A 21536-nucleotide genomic window follows, 5' to 3' on the forward strand; every position below is an offset into this window, starting at 1 on the left:
TATGAAAAAAACTGTTAGAACATTCTTGTGCATGTAAATGCAGTCAGTGAAGTACTAATGTAAAACTTAAATTTTTCACTCATATTGGTGCAATCACTTAAAAAATTCTAGCACACTGAAAAAAAGCTTTTGATGCTATAAAAGAAATATGCTTGTTCCTATTATTCAGGAAACAGTTGGTCCAGTTCATTCAATTCAGAATGGAATGATCGGCAGTTCAGTGCTGTGAAAACCCATAATTAGGTCGTAAAAACCCACTGGAACAAATAGATCTAATGGTCAAACCCTTGGGAAGGGACCTGCATACTCTGTATAGTGTGCTGTATGCTTGTTAATTACATTGCTAGTTTTTTGTTGTTGGTATAGTGTAGAGGAAAATCTAGTGCGGCTGTTATATATCAAATTAAATAAGAGAACCTGTTGATTCATATGAAGTTCTGTCCTTTATAAAAATCTTTTGTCCTCATAAAAATCCTTTACTCACTCTTATGTTGTTCCAAACCTGTAAGACTTTCAATCTTCCATTGAACACAGAAAGTTGAATTTCATGAAGAAAACTGGGAAACATCTAAGAGAAGTTCATGTCTACAGATTAAAACCTTGTTTCTCCTCAGCAAAGAAGGTTGGTGCGCATTCTGGAAATCCTTGATGAGGAAAAATCACATTGCCTGAATACTCCTGTCTGGCATCCAAGCAAACAAAGAAAAATTTAATTTCATTTAAATGAAAAAGAGTGGCCAGAAAATTCTTAACAAATTCATCTTTGGTGATTCAAAGTCATACAGGTTTGGGACGACATGAGGGTGAGTAAATAATGATAAATGTTTTCATTTTTGGGTGAACTGTTTGTTTAAATGAGACTCAGAGTTGTTCTTAGTACTAAAGAACTGTAAACCCCACTAAATTTTAAGTAGTGCATTATTCCTTGAACACTTTCTTGAACATATTCAACCTTTCATGTGTGCATTACCTTGTGGAACTCTAAAGCAATGGTTCTCAATCAGGGGCCGTATGTATAAAGCTGCTTAGAAAAAATATTAGTCTGAAGTGTGTCAAAATTCAAAGAATGACGTCATTTTGCTCTTATTCCTAAATTTAAGAATAAGTGTCATTCGGTTCATAAGTGTTAAAACTTGGTCTCACCTCTCTATGAGTGCTGTTGGTGATGTATCCTAACCTGGGTTGCATTCCCAAAAGCATTGCAAGCTGATCGTAGAGACGCTGCCCTTGTTAAGAGTAGCACGATGACTGTGTTAAGCAGAGACAACACACTACAACAAAGAAAGGATGTGTTGGAATTATGATTTTGGAATTTAGGGATTTTGAACATAGTTGAGCTTAAATCCATCAGCTTAATTATTTATTTGCATCACAGTTTTTCATTTAATGAATAAACTGAAACTCATTACTATGGATTAAGCTTAGGCATGTTAGGCTATACCTAATGCTGTTTTCCATTCAACTCGGATGTGGGATATTCCTACTTGATATCACCGATCTCTGACCATAAACGCATTCCATTTCCAGATTCTCGGAAGATGATGTGTAAGGAAACATAACTACAATGCTCCTGTTAGCTTAACAGGTGTTTGACTCTCACCAGAAATGTCTCCTAGCAACCCAGTTGATAAACAATACTGCAACGCTAGCATTCATGCTACAGGTGTACGATTATAAAAAGAGAGTATAATATACCATGTTTTATACACCTGTTTCTGCAGGCGTTTGTTAAACAAGCTTTAATATCATGTAATGTATCGATATTACTTAATAAAAGTGAATGTTTATCACTTACTTTGTATATCTCCCTGAGTGCTGACGTGTTTGTTTGACGTCACGCACTTGCATCTCTGCGAAATAGGAGTTGAAAATTTCTTGCACGAGTTTCCCAGTTGGAATTCCGACTTAAAGTGGCGTTCCATCGGATTTTCCTTGCAGGAAGTTGGAAATCCAACATTCCGAGTTGAATGGAACACAGCATAAGCATTCAGAGAGCTGCAACAACTAATTGATCAAATCTGAATATCACTAAAATTATAAAAATCAATGATCAATAATCGACAATTAATTTAATTATTATTAGTTGGATGTCTTCGCTCTGGCAAAGAGATCCTCTATCAGTGGCCTTACTTTACAGTAGTGAAAACATGTTTCTATGGAGAAAAAAAGATCTTACATATTACTCATTTAATTATTTAAATACAGTAACTGTAATGGGACTATTAAAAGAGTTTGTTTAATTATCATTTATTTTAGTGATTTCAATTGTCCTTGTGTCTTAAAACTGTGGGCAAACACTTTTTATTATTTTGTTTTGATAATGTGAAATGCATATGCAGTTTATATTGCAAATTTTTATGCACACAATGCATGGCGTACACTTATAGATTTATATTTTTTGTAGCCTTCAATTTGCAGATTGTTTGGAGGAGAACATTGGGCAAGATGTGGAATAATGTTTTAAAAAAAATTTGGCTTTCTCATTTGAATAATTAATGAAATAATGGACAGATTAAACTATTATAAAAAATATTGTTTTATAATGTGTTGTATTAAATCATGAATGAATGGTGTCACGTCAGCATTCTACCTTGCAGGCTCACTATTGGCTGATTCAGTGGTTGAGGGTGGCCATTTGGGTAGACATGAGTATTGTCCTTACCTAACAGGCTCCTGAGTACTTAAGCAACCTTCTATCATGCTATATTCCATCACGTTCACTACGACCGCAAAATTCTGGCTTGTTAATAATACCTAGAATATCAAAATCCACAGAAGTCACGTGACACCATGCGAGGATCAGACGTGTGAATGGCGAGCTCTGTGCACTTTGCTAGTTTTAATACTTTTTAATACTTTTAAGACATAAACCGGTGAGATTCGATACACTCTGTTCCATAATTGTTCTAGGAGAACAATATGTCAAAGAATTCAAAATCCTCTGGCTTTGGGGACATTAAAAGACACTTACGTGCTCAAGCTTACGCCCCCGAGCAGGCCGCAAGCCTGGGAGTCGATTTAGTCGGAGAGGTGCGGGAAATGCGGCGAGAGATGCTGAAAATGTCGGCAATGCTGACGAAGGTCGTTGCTGACTTGGAGGATCTTGCTGTGATACGTCAATCAATCACTGCCATGGAGGCAAATTTCACTGATGTGGTTACAAGAGTGGGGGATGTCAAGAAACGGATCGATTACCTAGAGTCATCGGAGAGGGAATTATTAGCTAATCCGCTAGCGACCAAGGTGGACTTGGAGCGTGTCTGTGAGAAGTTGGAGGACATGGAAAACCATAGCCGGCGGAATAACTTCTGTATCAATGGAATCCCTGAGGGAGCAGAGGGACAGGATATGGTGAAATTCCTGGATGGGCTCTTTCTGAATGTGCTAGACATAGCAGGCTATAAGGTGGAAATCAAGCGAGCTCACAGGGTTCCTGCTTTTCGATCTGCAGAGGGAGGCAGGCCCAGATCAATTCTGGCCAAATTTCTGAGATCATCCGATAAAGGTTTTGTGTTATGCGAGGCGAGGAGTAAAGGAAAGCTTTCTTGGAAGAACCACAGCATTTTCTTGTTCCCAGACTTTGCGAATTCGACAAGAGAGAAGCATGATTGATTCAAGGAATGCAAGAAGCTTTTACAGCAATGGAAGGTCGCTTTTGCACTGATATTCCCGACCAAATTGAGAATAGATGCTAAGGATGGCTGTAAAACATTCACATGCCCACAGCAAGTGATGTCCTTCATAATGTCAATGGAGTGAGCAAACCATCTCGTTGCACTCGCGTTGCAGCCAAGTGGACCTGCTCACTGAACATTTGCTTGACTGTTTGAAGATTTTCTGCTGGTTCAGCCTAGCAGCTGGAGTTTATTTTGTAGAGTGGCACACCTTCGGGACAGTTTTGTGGATGAATCTAGAAGCTATTTGTGCTTATTTCTCCTGTTGGCTGGGGTTTGTTTTGTGGAGTATTTCTTGCAAAGACATTGGAGTGAGTAAGTCATCTTGTTGTATTCACGTTGCAGCCGAGTGGACCGGCTCAATGAACATTCATTTGACTGTTTGAAGAATCTGCGCATTCTTTTTTGCTGGTTCCGCCTAGCGGCTGGAGTTTATTTTGTAGGGTAACACACCTTCAGGACAGTTTTATGGATGAACCTACACGCTCTTTGTGCTTACTCCTCCTATTGGCTGGTGTAATAAGTTCTTTGGGGAATGGAGGAGACAGGAGGCGATGAAGCAGTGCAGGCATGGTTTTTTATTTCCTTCCACCTCAGATTCACAGTAATTTAAAACAGTCTTTTCACTCAATCAGGTCACACAAATATCCTTTTCTTGGAACACACATCAGATCATCAGTAAGCGTCAAGCTCATACTCTCTTTCTCTCCTTCTGTGGCGAGCTGGTGGACTTTAAGTCTCCCTCTGCCATCACTATAACAAGAGACAGGTGTTAGAGATAATTACAACCCAGGTGATGAGCCTTACAGCTCTCCCTCTCCCGCAGACAGACACGTGACCATGAGCCCATCCCCACATATCCCCACCACCCGACTTGGCCAGGGCAACATCCGGCCTGCTAACTTCCCCCTCCATTTCTGGAGAGGAAGTCAGCCTCAGCCATCTGCGCTACAGGTCTGTGGATCACCTCAAATTTGAACGGCTGAAGTGCCAGGTACCAGCAGGTGATCTGCGCATTGGTATCCTTCATGCAGTGGAGCCATTGGAGTGGGGCGTGATCTGAACAGAGGGTAAAGGCCCACCCCAGCAGGTAATAGCGGAGGGTGAGGATGGCCCACTTGATCGCCAGACACTCCTTCTCCACGGTGCTGTACTTAGTCTCCCTCAGCGAGAGCTTATGACTAATGTACAGCACCGGTCGCTCCTCCCCCTCCACCTCCTGCGAGAGCACTGCCCCAGCCCCCTGTCTGATGCATCTGTCTGCAAAGTAAAGAGGAGAGAGAAGTTAGGAGCTTGTAAAAGCGGCCCCCCACAAAGCGCAGACTTTATTTTAGAAAAGCCTGTTGGCACATCTCCATCCACTGGACTGGATCGGGGGCCCCCTTTCTAGTAAGATCAGTCAGCGGGCTGGTGATGTCAGAGTAACTAGGCACAAACCTTCGGTAGTAGCCAGCAAGCCCCAGAAACTGTCTCAACTCTTTTTTGGTTTTGGGCCTCGGACCAGAGCATGTGAGCGACAATAACCTGCTCCATGCACGTGCACTCTGCTCAGCCGCTCACGGCCCAAGCGGACGCTCCGCTCAATTACCGCTCACGCTCACCGGTAAAAAAGCGTTCGCTCAAATCCCGCTCTGACATTACATTTCTCTGTAGTATACTTGGTTCCAATCAGGCACACAGGGGGTAGCTACAGTGGCCCAAGCAACTGCCCCTTTGGGTGAAATATATAGACTATAGGCCGACATTTATTAAATTATCAAATGATTAGTAATGTACACATCTGAAATGATGTGATTGTATTGTTGTGTTTTTGTATATAAAATCTCACTGTTTATTTTGGACTGGTTTACAATGGCTGTTAGATAATCGGGTGAACCAGACCTTCATTATCATTTGCAATCAGTCAAATATTTCTGTTTCTCTGCACATATTTCCTCAACATCTTCAAATAATACCTTAAAAAAAATCAGATCTAAATTACCATTATTTTCTTTAAACAAGTCATCAAACATGCCTCTACAAGTGATAAAACATGTGCGTTGGCACGGAAACTCGCATATGCGCAAATTTGCGCTTTTCAGTTTAAACTGGATCCGAGTGATACAACCAACCCAGAAAATGACAATCTTTTCAACTTTAAAGTTTGTTCGAGTCGTTTATGGCAATAATGATAACATGGACTGGTACCAGGAAAAATATTGCAGGTAAAAGTGAAATTCATAATTGTTCTTCAGTTGTCTCCATGGAATGATTATACTGTAGATTTGATATATTAATAGGTTTCTGATTTAATGCTATCAGACTTTGGGTCTGTAAATTAAAATGAGCAATTTCTCATCTTAATTTTTTGTTCAGTTTTAAAGGGTATATTAAGTTATCCAGAAAAGAGCAGTGAATGTTTTTCTCTTTTTCAGTGTTGTTGCTTATTAATATTCCCTACAATTTTATATGTACGAATCATATGCAATCTAAAGGACTGTGGTTATTTATATAATAATTATTATATTAGTAGATACCATGTGCCCCCTTTGTTTTTCCTTGATATTTTTAAAGTATTATAAAGTGAATCTGGACTTTATATGCATCAAACGATCATGTCTTGTGCATGCACTCTTTATGTGTACAGCAGGGTTTAACCATGGATTTAACAAATAAAAAATTATTGTCCTGCATAAAGTGAGATTTTGTCCAATATATACTGTATACAATGCATCCGGAAAGTGTTCACAGCGCTTCACTTTTTCCACATTTTGTTATGTTACAGCCTTATCCCAAAATAGATTAAATTCATTATTTTCCTCAAAATTCTACAAACAATACCCCATAATGACAACGTGAAAGGAGTTTGTTTGAAATCTTTGCAAATTTATTAAAAATAAAAAATGAAAAAAAAATTACATGTACATAAGTATTCACAGCCTTTGCCATGACACTCAAAATTGAGCTCAGGTGCATCCTGTTTCCACTGATCATCCTTGAGATGTTTCTACAACTTGATTGGAGTCCACCTGTGGTAAATTCAGTTGATTGGACATGATTTGGAAAGGCACACACCTGTCTATATAAGGTCCCACAGTTAACAGTGCATGTCAGAGCACAAACCAAGCCATGAAGTGCAAGGAATTGTCTGTAGACCTCCAAAACAGTAGTTGTATCAAGGCACAGATCTGGGGAAGGGTACAGAAAAATTTCTGCAGCACTGAAGGTCCCAATGAGCACAGTGGCCTCTATCATCCGTAAATGGAAGAAGTTTGGAACCACCAGGACTCTTCCTAGAGCTGGCCACCCGGCCAAACTGAGCAATCGGGGGAGAAGTGCCTTAGTCAAGGAGGTGACCAAGAACCCGATGGTCACTCTGACAGAGCTCCAGCATTTCTCTGTGGAGAGAGGAGAACCTTCCAGAAGAACAACCATCTCTGCAGCACTCCACCAATCAGGCCTGTATGGTAGAGTGGCCAGACGGAATCCACTCTTTAGTAAAAGGCACATGACAGCCCGCCTGGAGTTTGCCAAAAAGCACCTGAAGGACTCTCAGACCATGAGAAACAAAGATTGAACTCTTTGGCCTGAATGGCAAGCGTCATGCCTGGAGGAAACCAGGCACTGCTCATCACCTGGCCAATACCATCTGTACAGTGAAGCATGGTGGTGGCAGTATTATGCTGTGAGGATGTTTACAGCGGCAGGAACTGGGAGACTAGTCAGGATCGAGGGAAAGATGAATGCAGCAATGTACAGAGACATCCTTGATGAAAACCTGCTCCAGAGCGCTCTGGACCTCAGACTGGGGCGACGGTTCATCTTCCAACAGGACAATGACCATAAGCACACAGCCAAGATAACAAAGGTGTGGCTACGGGACAACTCTGTGAATGTCCTTGAGTGGCCCAGCCAGAGCCCAGACTTGAACCCGATTGAACAGCTCTGGAGAGATCTGAAAATGGCTGTGCAGCGACGCTCCCCATCCAACCTGATGGAGCTTGAGAGGTCCTGCAAAGAAGAATGGGAGAAACTGCCCAAAAATATGTGTGCCAAGCTTGTAGCATCATACTCAAAAAGACTTGAGGCTGTAATTGGTGCCAAAGGTGCTTCAACAAAGTACTGAGCAAAGGCTGTGAATACTTATGTACATGTGGTTTTTTTATTTTTTTTATTTTTTATTTTTTCCGCTTTTTATTTTTAATAAATTTGCAAAGATTTCAAACAAACTTCTTTCACATTGTCATTATGGGGTATTGTTTGTAGAATTTTGAGGAAAATAATGAATTTAATCCATTTTGGAATAAGGCTGTAACATAACAAAATGTGGAAAAAGTGAAGCGCTGTGAATACTTTCCGAATGCACTGTATTAGATGAAATCATGTTTAATGATCCTAAAACAAATACAAATTATTTAATTCACAAATTACACTGCCTTCATTTAAGAAAAGTTTTTTTTTTTCCTAATGTTCAATCATTTATAGACTTTTTTTCTCTGTGCATGAATGCAGCAAGCGATGTCGGAAGAGGATATCCGCAAACACTAATCTAGAATAATTTGTTTTTACTTTTCACTTCTCGTTAAGGTATGGATTTGGCTTTGGGGAACTGACCAGCAGTTTTGTGCCACTTTATCCCAAAGCAGAAATCGAAAGCTGGTCGATTAAGTGAGATAATTCTCTATGCGATAGCAGAAATCTTTACCAATCAAATGATCAATTGTACAATAAAGGCATGAAAGCAGAATGCTCCACCTACAAATTAGGACACTGCAAGATAATACATGTTTATTGGTTTTGTGTGTTCACCGGGATTCAAGGCAAAATGCTTTGCCAATACACAGTATTGTTAATCTTAACAATGGCTTCATGGCTTACATATTCAATTGAGGGTGCTCTAATGTTTGCATCCCCGCAGAACCGGGTCTGCATCTAGCTGGCAGCTGAACTAACATGATGGCAAAACAACAAGACACATTACTTATCTATTAATTTATTATCGAATAGTAGTGTAGTCTACTAGCTCACCTTTTGCTGTACTACCATGTTCGCGTAGCACATCCTTGTGCTCTCTGGCAATGTGACACGTACGATTCCAGAAGGAATATTTGCTAATTCTCACGGTCTCTCCACAGTCCACACTCCCTTTCGATTTCCTCGTTCTTAGCTTTGATTTATACTTTGCATTTATTTAGGTTATAAGGTTTGCAACTTCACTAAAACAATGTTAGAGATCCATAACATCAGGTCTATAGCTTATTTCGCAGATTCCCAAACCAGCATACCACGAAGCGCATTCTGGGTAGAGCGAGTGGATCTGAGCGGCGCTCTCCGCTCAGGTGAAATTATTACCGCTCCGCTCTGCTCACATGCTCTGCCTCGGACAGGCCACGATCGCTGTGGTTTTGTCAACCTGGGGACACACCTGCCCGTGGCCCAAGTGAAACCTCAGATACCGAGCTTCCACCCGCCCAATTGCACACTTCCTCGGGTTGGCCGTGAGCCCCGCCCATCGCAGTGATCTCAGGACAGCTCTCAGGTGTTGCATATGCCGCTGCCAGTCATTGCTATAAATAATAATATCATCGAAATATGCTGTATGAGGTCTGAGAATTTTGTCCATGAGATGCTGGAACGTGGCGGGGGCCCCGAACAAACCAAACGGAAGGATCACAAATTGGTGTAATCTGAACAATGTGGAAAAATCCATTTTTTCTCGGGAGATTGGAGTTAAAGGGATCTGCCAATAACCCTTTGTTAAGTCCAGTGTCGAATAAAATTGAGCCATGCCCAACCTATCGAGCAATTCATCAATCTGAAGCATTGGGTATACGTCAAATTTGGATACCGCATTCGCTTTGCGATAGTCTACACAGAACCGGACCGACCCGTCACTCTTAGGCACCAGAACCACCGGGCTAGCCCAATTGCTGTGTGACTCTTCTATTACGCCTCTAATTCTTCCTTAATGACTTTTTTTTTGTTCAGGATGGCAATAGGGCCAACTACGAATCACCACCCCCGGGGTGGTCTCGATATGGTGTTCTATGAGACGTGCCCTGCCCCATCCATCCGCTTAACCTCATAATCGAGATCTCCGACTCGCCGTGTGACCTTAATGGGCCCTTGCCACTTAGCGAGTAATTTAGAGCTTGAGGTGGGCAGTAATACAAGCACTTTATCTCCTGGTGTGAATTCCCGTAGTCGAGTGCCCCTGTCATACAGCCGGCTTTGCTGTTCCTGAGCTTGGAGCAAATTCTCCTGTGTTAATCTCCCCAAAGTGTGGAGTTTTCCTCTAAGATCAAGAATGTACTGAATTTCATTTTTACTGTTTGAAGGTCCTTCCTCCCAAGCTTCCCATATGACGTCGAGCACGCCGTGTGGCCGACGCCCGTACAGTAGCTCGAATGGGGAAAACCCTGTGGAGGCTTGCGGAACCTGCAAATAACAGGGGATCGAGCCACTTGTCCAAATTCCTGGCATCCTCATGTACGAACTTACGAATCATGTTTTTTAAGGTTTTGTTAAATTGTTCTACCTACCCATCTGTTTGTGGGTGGTAAACACTGGTGCGAATCGATTTAATGCCCAACAACTCATACAGTTCACGCAGTGATCGTGACATAAAGGTAGTGCCTTGATCAGTGAGGATTTCTTTTAGAATCCCCACTCGGGAGATTATTCTGAAAAGTGCCTCCGCAACACTACGTGCTGAGAAGTTGCGCAGGGGCACTGCCTCCGGATATCGTGTTGCATAGTCCACCAGAACTAATACAAAGTGATGCCCGTGTGTGGTCCGTTCTAATGGCCCGACTAGGTCCATGCCAATTCTTTTGAAGGGGGCCTCGATTAGTGGCAGAGGGCGCAAGGGCGCTTTTGGGGTGGCCGGTGGGTTCACCAACTGACATTCCAAGCACACCGCACACCATTTGCAAATGCCTCCGTGAATGCCCGGCCAAAAAAAAAAAAAAACAGGCCATTATTCGGTTGAGTGTTTTCTCTTGCCCTAAATGGCCAGCCATTGGATTGTGGTGAGCCGCCTGGAAGAGGGTTTCCCGACAGCTCTTCGGTACTAACAATTGGGTTGTATTTCCTTTCGTCTGAGTGTCCTGCTTCACTCGATACAACCTATCTTTGATAATATAAAAATATGGATATGTGAGTGCAACATCAGGCCAGAGTTGTTGACCATCAATTACTCTCACTTGGTCAAATGCGTGCTTGAGAGACTTGTCACATGACTGCTCTAGAGGGAGATCCTCAGGGAATCCCTTGAGTATGGGAACCCTCTCCCCTGCGTCATCATGACGCGGAGCAGACGTAGACGGCCCTGGCAACGCCTCTCCAGCAATAGCATTGCAAGTCACACACCGAGATAACATTTTACAGGGCCCATCCACACACATTTCCCTTAATAGATTCTTAAAACGAGGCCAATTCATTCCCAAAATCAGTGGATGGGTGAGGCGGGAATTAACCGCGGCCTCTACTCTATGCTTTTCTCCCCTGAATAGTATCTCAGTGGTAACCACTGGATACCTATGAATATCCCCGTGCACACACCGTACCCTTACCCATTTATTTGTGCCCAATGCCCCTTCTTGCACCAAGCGTTGGTGAATGGAGGTTTGAGAACAGCCTGAATCCACCAAAGCTTGGTATGTATCCCCTTTTAGACTTACCAGTATATGATATGTCCCTGCCCGATTGGGGGTGGCCTGTGGAGCGTCAGGGATCCTGACCAATATCACCAACTCCATCGCTGAGCACTGATCCTGGAAGTGCTCAGCTTCCCCGCAGACCCAGCAGATCAGCCCAGGCCTCCCTACCTCACTCGTGGGGGCGGACCCACCAACCTGGGAAGGAGAGCGGAGAGAGACAGGAGAGGAGGGAGACACGGGGAAGGACCCTTTAGTCTGGGGAAAAGGTTTGAGAGGGGTTCCAACCCACCTTCGGGGAGCCGGAACAGGACGTGAAGGGGAGGGGCGAGAGGGGAGGGGGGGTTGAGATGCAGGAGAGAGAGAGAGAGAAGAGAGAGAGAAAGAGAATCTGCTTTGCTGCATCCCAGAAATGCTGCCATGTAGTCTTCTGCCAGCTGGACGGCCTCTTCCAACGATGCCGGGCGGTGGCACTGGACACACTTGGCCATCCCACGAGGAACCTGGGCGATGAACTGCTCCAGTACCACCAGGTCAACAATGTCCATGGTGCCGCAGGTCCCCTCAACCAGCAACCATTTCCAGCAAGCATCCCGGAGCTGTTGGGCAAAAGCAAATGGGTGGCTGTGTCTGCTGACTCTCAGGGATTGGAACCGCTGGAGATTTTGATTTCCGGACTACGACCGACCCACTGCAGGATGGTTTTCTTCAGATCCGGGTAGTTGAGGAGGCTGGTGGCGGGTAGTTGATGGGCCACTAGCTGCGCCCCCCGGAGAGTAGTGGTAACAAATGGGCAGCCCACTGGTTGGGTGGCCACTTCCACACCTGTGCGATCTTCTCGAATACGTTGAGGTAGGCCTCCGGGTCGTCATTGGGCCCCAGCTTCATCAGGGTGATGGGGGAAGTGGGCTCTGGGGGGGGTCACAGCGCCAGCCCCCTCCCTCTCGATCAGGCTCCGGAATACCTGCCGGTCCTCGGCTTGGGCCTGGAGCAAGAGTTGGAATCGGTATTCCTGCTCCAGGCGTAATTCGATAAGGGATTGGTGCAGTGTCTGCTGGATGCTGGCGAGGGATTTGATGACTTCGCCCAGCGGTGAAGATTCCATAGCAGCGTGGTCCTCCAAAGTCCCGGATTTCGACATGTTTCAGTTTTTTATTTCCTTCCGCCTCAGATTCACAATAATTTAAAATGGTCTTTTCACTCAATCAGGTCACACAAATATCCTTTTCTTGGAACACACAGTCAGATCATCAGTAAGCATCAAGCTCATACTCTCTCTCTCTCTCTCTTTCTCTCTCTCCTTCTGTGGTGAGCTGGCAGCCTTTAAGTCTCCCTCTGCCATCACTATAACAAGAGGCAGGTGTTAGAGATAATTACAACCCAGGTGATGAGCCTTACCGCTTTCCCTCTCCCGCAGACAGAGTTTGGAGTTTGTTTTGTGGAGTATTATTTGCAAAGTCAATGGAGTAATTCATCTTGTTGTACTCACGTTGCAGCCGAGTGAACCAGTTTTCTGAACATCGCTTGACTGTTTGAGGATTCCTCGCACTCTTTTTGTGCTGGTTCCGCCTAGCGGCTGGAGTTAATTTTGTTGAGTGTCACACCTTCAGGACAGTTTTATGGATGAAGCTACACGCTCTTTGTGCTTATTCCATCTATTGGCTGGAGTTTTTTTTTGTAGATTATCTTTTGCTGTGTAATTCTGTCTCACAAAATTTGTAATGAAACACCGGACTTGAGCAATCCAGCAGCAAAGTTGTCACGGGGGTTCTCGTAGGTGTACATGGACTGTTTGAGTTTGGAGGGATAGACGACACTTGCCGCTGTCATGCGCGGGGTTAATGCGCACGTTTTTCTTTTTTCTGTTTGTTTGGTTCTGGGGGATGTTCGGGTTTTTATTGTCACACTAATGTTGGAATGTGGTCTTTATAATCTTGTTTTTGACACACAGTCTATTTTTTCTTATATGTCAAAATGTCAGATGTTAATATGAGTGGATTGTCTCTCTCCACGTGGAATGTGAATGGGTTGGGGCACCCCATAAAAAGAAGGAAGGTTATTTCTCTTCTTAAGCATAAGAAATAGGATATAGTGTTTCTTCAAGAAATGCATCTTTCTCTGAAGCTGAGAAATTTGGAAAGATATGGAGTGGGCATTTTTTTTATAGTGCTGGCTCGAGTAAGAGCAGGGGAGTCATTACGCCGATAAGTAAACATCTATAATTCAAATGTCTCAAACAGAGTAAAGATAAATTAGGAAGAGTCATTATTGTTTTAGCAGAAATTCAAGGACAAAGTCTTATTTTGGCTAATATTTATGCAACTAACGTTGAAGATCAGGGCTTTTTTATAGATCTTGAAGGGATGTTGCAAGCCGCTGGCACCACTCATGATATAATATTGGGAGGAGACTTTTGATGGACTCAGTCCTTGATCATAGTGAAGCCCCCTAGAGAAACAGTGACACTTCACAGGATGTGTAAAAATCTTGGTCTTACAGATATTTGGAAACTTTTGAACCCATTTTTTTCTTCAGTCCATGTATTCTAGAATAGATTTTTTTATATCGAAGTCCCTCATTTAATCTGTTGTTGATTGCTCACTTGGAAACATTTTAGTCTCAGATCACACCCTGGTGTGTTTAGAGGTGTTGCCACATACGGAAAAAAAGAAATCATATAGTTGGCGCTTTTCTATATCCCTTTTGCAAAATCCTGATTTCCAACAAATGCGAAAGGCTGAAATCAGTGTCTATATGGAGACCAACTGGTCCTCAGTATCTCTGTGGGCGTGGCTTGGGAGGCACTTAAGGTGGTTCTTAGGGGTATGCCTCATTCACCAAAAAGTCCAAAGCACAAGAACTTGTGGAATTGGAAGGGAATATTAAAAGTGCTGAGGCAGAGCTGAAGCGCCGAATGTCATCTAATGGCCTCAGAGAATTGACCCGATTGAAATACAGATATAATACTATTTTGTCACAGAAGGTGGAGTTTTGGCTATTCAGGGCAAGACAGTCATACTTTGAGTCAGGGGACAATGCAGGGAAGCTTCTTGCTAGATATATAAAACATTCCCTCAATGAAATCTGCTGGTGGTGAAATATTTACCTTGGCCATTGATATTAATAATGCTTTTAAAGAATTCTATCTTGATCTCTATAGTTCCATGTCTTCGTCTACTGATGAAGTTATTAGAAACTTCTGTGGAACAATTAGAACTTCCTAAACTGACAACTAAGCAAAAAATTCTCTTCATTCTGAGATAACCTTGGAGGAGTTGGTGAGGAAATTAAGGCCTTGCCTTGTAGGGAACCAGTAAATCCAAGAGGTCTTCGGAGTGCTTATTCGGTAGCTCCATGGCTGCTGGTTCATGGTCGCTGCGCGACACCCCCTAGATGATTTTTGCAGACGCACAGCACATCTCCGTGCCGACCGGTGGGTCCCCCGAAGACAAACAGAGATGTCCCCGAGTGGCTGTGCACCATGGTGGCCACGCTACGAGTGGTCAAAAACTGACCATTTTTCTTGCAGTTCTGCAGCCGACCACTGGGTGGTGCCACCATGTCCCACCACAGGCTTATTGCAATGGGCTCCCTCTCCATTCAAATAAACCACAGGTGGGCTCTTTTTTGGGGAATGTGGGGGCTGACCACGAAAACCCTATAGGTCCAAATACCCACTATATTGCATCACTTTCTCCTCGGAGTGTTAAGGACTGCCCCATGTCCTACAGAGCCACTAAACAGGCCCTTACCAGCTATTTTGGGGAAGAGCCCACAGAAGCGAGCCTTTGATTGGCTGATCACAGGGTCGTGTCCAGGAGGGGGTGGGGCTGACCACGAACACACTATTTGTCCACCTTCCGACTATATTACAAGACTTTGTCCCTGGGGGACCATGGACCCCTGTAGTGTATCCGGTAGGGGACAGGGCTGACCACAAAACAACTATTTGTACATTTACCCACTATATTGAACAACTTCCTCACTGTTGGTCCGAGGACCCTCGGTGTGTGTCTGGGAGGTGGTGGGTCTGTCCAAGGACAAATGATTTGTCCACTTTGACCACGTTAAAATATTTGTGACTTGTAAGTGGGTGCAATAGCAATTAAGTTTGCTGATGATACGACGGTGGTAGGTCTGATCACTGACAATGATGAAACAGCCAACAGAGAGGAGGTGCACACTCTGACATGCTGGTGTCAGGAGCACAACCTCTCCCTCAATGTCAGTAAGACCAAGGAGCTTGTGGTGGACTTCAGGAGAAAAGACAGAGAACACAGCCCCATCACCATCAATGGATACAGTGTATTTCTATTGAATACAGTCTTATTTTGTGTATACTGTATATTGTATATTATTTTATTGTATATTGTGTTGTGTAACAAGATGTGTAAACTGTGCTATGTGTAAATTAGAAGTTTATTGTAATTGTCATACTGCTAAGTTGCTTGGAATTGCACCCAAGACTTTCACCCATTGTTGCACTTGTGTATATGGTTGAGTGACAATAAAGGGATTTGATTTGATTTGACTTTATTGTCATTGTGTACAGTACAAGTACAAAGCCAATAAAATGCAGTTAGCATCCAGCCAGAAGTGCAAATAGTAATATATTATAAAAAATAGATGTAGGTGAAGTGCAGTTGCGAATGAGGTAGATACAAAATGTAACATATCTATGCAATTTAAAACTCATAAATGTGTATAATATGCTTTAAAAATGACTGGCCACGAACCATGTATTTGCATCCATTAAAATAAGTTGGATGTGGGCTCTTCCTACAAGACAAAGCTAAAAGACAGGAAATGCCCATGTGCAATTTATTGCATTGCCTGAAATAGTCACTGCAATCATCTGTTTTTAATGTGTGGGATAGATTAATTAAATGAATATCATATTTAGGTGACTGTATGACACCCCCTGAAGAACAAACACCCTTCAAAACCTCAAAGTTTGACTGTCCACGAACCACCTAAAATTTTGAATGGGATAAATTTTGTTTTACTATTATGCATTCAGTCTCAGACATTTGGCTCATTGGTTGCTTCCACCTAAGAGAGCCCCTCCCTAGTTTTGTATTGAACAGGAAGTTCTTGCCCCTATTTTGCCATTGCAAAGCCTTTCTATCAAACTAACTGGAGAAGTTAAGTTATTTGCATGCGGTATGGACAAAAGTATCCAGAGTGTTTAATTTGGTCATTTATTTAAATGTTGATTCGAGCATATGGCTGAACCCAAAGTTATGTATTAATAAGTCCCCTTTCTGCTGGACAGAGTGGATTGTGAGGGAGGTTAATATGCTCGGTGACCTATACGAGAGTGGAGTGTTGAGATCCTTTGAAAATTTGGTTCAACATTTTGGGATTCCCAGTTTTCAATTCTTTAGGTATTTACAGCTGTGCCACCTGCTTTGTACTATTTTTGGGAATAGCATACACCCCCCTAAAGCGGCAGATACTCTGGAAGTGGTGATTACTGCTTTTGGAAAAGGCCATGAGGCATCAGTGTATTACTCCTTGCTAATTCAGCTTTAACTTCTCTCAAGAGATTATGGGAGAAAGATTTAAACTTGGTATTTGAAGAGGGAGTGAGGGCTAGGATTCTAAAAAACGTCAAGTCTACATCTAGAGATGCAAGGGTGCGCCTTACGCAATTCAAGATTTTACATCGATTCTATTGGACACCCTCTAGATTGTATAGGCTTGGTCTTAAAGACACACCCACCTGCTGGCGATGCCAATCAGAAGATGGGGACACAACCCATGTTTTTTGGTGGTGTGTTTGTTAAGATACAAGAATTCTGGTTGAGGGTTCAGAGGTTTATGTGTGACATATTGGGCACTCAAATTTCATTTTGCCCCAGACTCTATATTTTAGGTGATGGGGCGGTCATTAGTATGGGGATAAATACAAAAGAAATTGGGTCTTAGCCAGTGTCATGATCAGTAGACAGATCATTCTGAGGGGATGGAAGTCTGCTGGTGCACCCTCATTTCGGGAGTGGTGCACAGAGATGGGCAGGGCTGTGGCATTTGAGGAGATGTCAGATAGAAGGCTAGGCAACCTAGGGGTGCTTAATATGAAGTGGGGCAGCTATCTGACCTATTTGTAAGGCCTTATAGGAGGGGCAGTCAAGAGGGATTTATAGTTTAAATGTGTGTGATTATTATTATTATTATATATATATATATATATGGATTTTTTTTATTTTTTTTTTTTTTTTTTGTGTAATTTGGCTTTGACCACAGGGATGTTTGTTGGGGGTCAGGGTGGGGTTGGGGATTGGAAGGGGGAAGGGGAATTATAGGGTTTAAAAGTTGATTCTGTGCATATATGCTTTTCTGTTTCAATTGTTAGAATCAATAACAATTTTTAATCAGAATATAGTGTTAAAAAATCTGTTACACTAAATATCAACATTATTATTGTAACAGCTCTAACTCTGTTACCTTAGAGGTTATGTTTTTCCACGCCATTAGGGGGCACTAACCATCTTCATAGATGAGTATTTAGCCAGGTACTATGCCTGAAGAAGTAGACAAGCATTTGTATAGAGGATGCCCTGGCTTTCTTGTGTTATTACAATTTTCTTTCTGAGGTCCTATGATTGAGGAATTTGTTTCCTTTTGGTCAATCAGTAAGTAGTGTTGTTTTTTTCTTACATGCACTGTTTGTGATTTGTACTTAATGTGTAACTATTGGATTGAGTATGTATTGAGCTAGTCATGCATGCTAATTGTGAATGTGTCTTTTTATTTAGATGGACCTTTTATTCCTGTGCTTTCTTTCATGTGAGGAAAGTAGTTCAAAATGTTTGTTTCCACGAATTGCCTGCTTTGTTGTTTGTTGCTGGACACATGAACACTTGGGACGTTTTACATGAGTACAAAGAGGTGGTGGAGTTTACATGTGGAAGACAGGAGGACTCTTTTTTTGCACCAAGTTTGGCTTGTTTATGTCAACATTGGATTACCACTAATTGAACTTTGCTTTCTAAAAGTGCTGACTTTTGCATGGACATCATAATTTCAACCATTACCAAACATTGTTGGCTTCATCTTCAGCTAAGTTTTTACCATTCTCTTTTCTGGTTCAGATCACTCAACACTGAACATTTCTTGATTATTTCTGGATTATTTTGGTAATTTGATTTCATAATTTCTACTTTATTTTTTATTACTTCATGTATATTGTTGGGTAAACCAAAGGAGATTAACATTCATCTTTTTATAATACCAAAGATAGTATTAAGCATTTCTGTCCTTACTCTGATATATAACTTAAGCCTAAAAAGGGGTAGTGGTTATATATAAATGGCGCCCGAACAGGGACATGAAGGCTTTAAGGTATTTGTTTCTTTATTGAGTGGTCCCAATTAAATCATGTCTAGTACACAGGCTTTTGGGGGGGGGGGGGATGTTCCCGTACCTGACCCAGACTTCTTAACAGCATCATTTAGTGCACCCCGAGAGCTACTAAAAGAGCTGATCAATACCTTCAGTGATTTGTATATTGAATCAGATGAGGAGGTTGTGGAAGATCCTGACGAAGCTTTTCAACTACCACCTCCTCCACCCCCAGAGGTCTATGATGAGCCTGAGCATGTAGCACCAGATCCTAAACCAACTATAATCAACGAAATTACTAACCATCTTGATGCTTTGGAAAAAAACGCCAGTACTATTTGACAACAGGTGAGAGATCAAATATCTATAAGGGACTGTGCGGGACGGTGTAAATCCATTGAAGAGAAAGTGTCATATCATATTGATAGTGAATGTGGAAGAATGAAAAAATATCTAGAGATGCTCGTGCAGGATCTGGGTCAGTCTATGGTGGATTGTCTAAAAAGGTGAGACAAGCAGATAGACTGTAAACTACAGACATACAACCCAACAATATCTACTCCCCATCCAACCACAAGTAGCCCTGTTATACATAAATTTGCTAAAGACATTCATTCTAATACCTACTGCACTACGAACAGTATGTCAGGAAGCCAGTATAACCCACCTGTCAAGCTTGAATTTCCAAAATTCAGTGATCATCCAGAGGAAGACCCACTTGTGTTCATTGAACATTGTGAAGAGTATTTCGCTGTCCGTCCATTAACAGATGAGGAAACTATAGCTTCCCTTACTGCTGGTTTGAGTCACATGGCCAAAGACTGGTGGACTGCTGAAAAGAAAAGGGTCCATAATTGGCAGCAGTTCAAATAATCCTTCCTCCAAGCCTTCTTAAATGAAGATTATGAAGTAGTGGCCATGAGAAAGCTCATGGAAAGGAGGCAAGGGGTAAATTAAAGTTTTAGAGACTTTGCTTTCCATTACCATGCCCTGTGTTTAAGGTGGAAAAAGGGAATGACTGAAAAGGAGATGATTCAAGCCATCTTAAGAAATTGCAACCCTCAGCTTGCCAGCCTGTTGAGAGGGAACCTGCAGTCAGTCCACGAACTGGTCCGGGTTGGAATGCAAGTTGAAAGAGACATTACCGAATCCAAGAAGTACTGGAACATGATGAACGCTAATGAGCAGCGGAAGAAGAATGTCAAGAGTCACAACAAAAAACACTCCATCCTATACCAGAGTCGTACAAAACATTAAAGAGAATTCACAACATAATCCCAGAAACCTCACCGTACCACTTAACATTCAAGGTAAACCAATAGCTGCACTCATCGACACTGGTAGTACTTTGTCTTTCCCTTTGGAAAAATCCCGTTGGAAACAGTTGTGTATGGAAGAAATCTTGTTGTCAAGCGGAGGACAAATGTTTCTTCTTGCCAGTGGCCACCATCAAGCTGCTGTGGGGAAAGTAATCTGGATGACGAAAGTGCACAATGTTCCAGTGGATGTTGAATTCTACATAATGAACGATTCTGACCTGGCAGTACCTGTTATACTGGGAATGGATTTTTTGTTGAATTCAGGAATGATAATAGACTTTCAGCATGTTCTGTACACCTTACCCGTAAAAGGGGACAATGCAGTTACTGTTACCCATCCCTTTTCCTGGCAGGATACTATTCCAAAAACACATACTGTCAATTTCTACCTTGCCCTGTCTCTACCACCATGCAATGAAGAGGATCTTCAGGCCATCCGCAGTCTGACAGTCAAAGCAGACACTAGCACAGAGGGGCAAATTCAGTTGGAAGGTCTGATGTTGGGTTGGCCCACAGTTTGTACTCATGATATAGGACATACAATGTTTGTCAAACATTGAGTCCTTACCACTGATGAGGTGCCTGTAAGAAAAAGAGCTTACAGAGTTTCTAAGGAAAAGCAAGCATTCATTGATGAACAGGTGAAAGAAATGTTGGATAAACATATCGTACGTCCATCGACCTCATCTTGGGCTGCACCAGTAGTTGTGGTGCCAAAGAAAGATGGAGAGGCACATTTCTGCATTGACTATCGGGGACTTAATGCCAAAACACCTTTGGATGCATACCCGATGCCACAAATACAAGACATTTTGGAGTCTATGCACAGTGCATCTGTATTCAGTACCCTTGATCTGAAAAGTGGGTGCTGGCAATTAGACATGGATCATGACAGCATTCATAAAACAGCCTTTGTGACTTCATCAGGATTATATGAATTCCAACGTCTACCTTGTGGCCTGAAAAATGCCGCAGCATCTTTCTAAAGATTAATGGAGCATGTGCTTGGAGATCTGAAGGGTAAATGTTGCATGGTGTACATTGACGATGTGGTGATCTACTCCAAAGACGAGCAAGAGCACTTCCAGCACCTCCAACAGGTCTTCCATTGTCTATCCAAAGCTGATCTCACTCTCAATTTGAAAAAATTTAATTTCATTCAGAAATCCCTTATGTTTCTAGGTCACATAGTCTCTGGAGAAGGAATAAGAACAGATCCAGACAAAGTTTCAGCCATTCGATCATTTCCCACTCCGCAATCTCTGAAAGAAGTACAAAGATTCTTGGGATTAGCCGGTTGGTATCATAGATTCATCCCCAACTTCTCAGAAAAGCAGCACCCCTTCATAAATCTTAGCTCCTTCAAAGTTGCCACAGTACAGATCAAGCAACTTCCTGAGGGTTTTTTTATTTTTTATTAACAGTATTAAAGGAGTTCTCGTGTATTCTGAACACACCTGCTGGCAGCTATGCTCCAAAGAAAAAAAAAAAAAAAAGTTCTTATGTTTGTCTACAAAATTAATTTCAAGCATTTATCCTGCCTTCACGTGCTATCAGAA

The sequence above is a fragment of the Myxocyprinus asiaticus genome, chromosome 38 (genome assembly GCF_019703515.2).
Source record: "Myxocyprinus asiaticus isolate MX2 ecotype Aquarium Trade chromosome 38, UBuf_Myxa_2, whole genome shotgun sequence".
NCBI lineage: Eukaryota > Metazoa > Chordata > Actinopteri > Cypriniformes > Catostomidae > Myxocyprinus > Myxocyprinus asiaticus.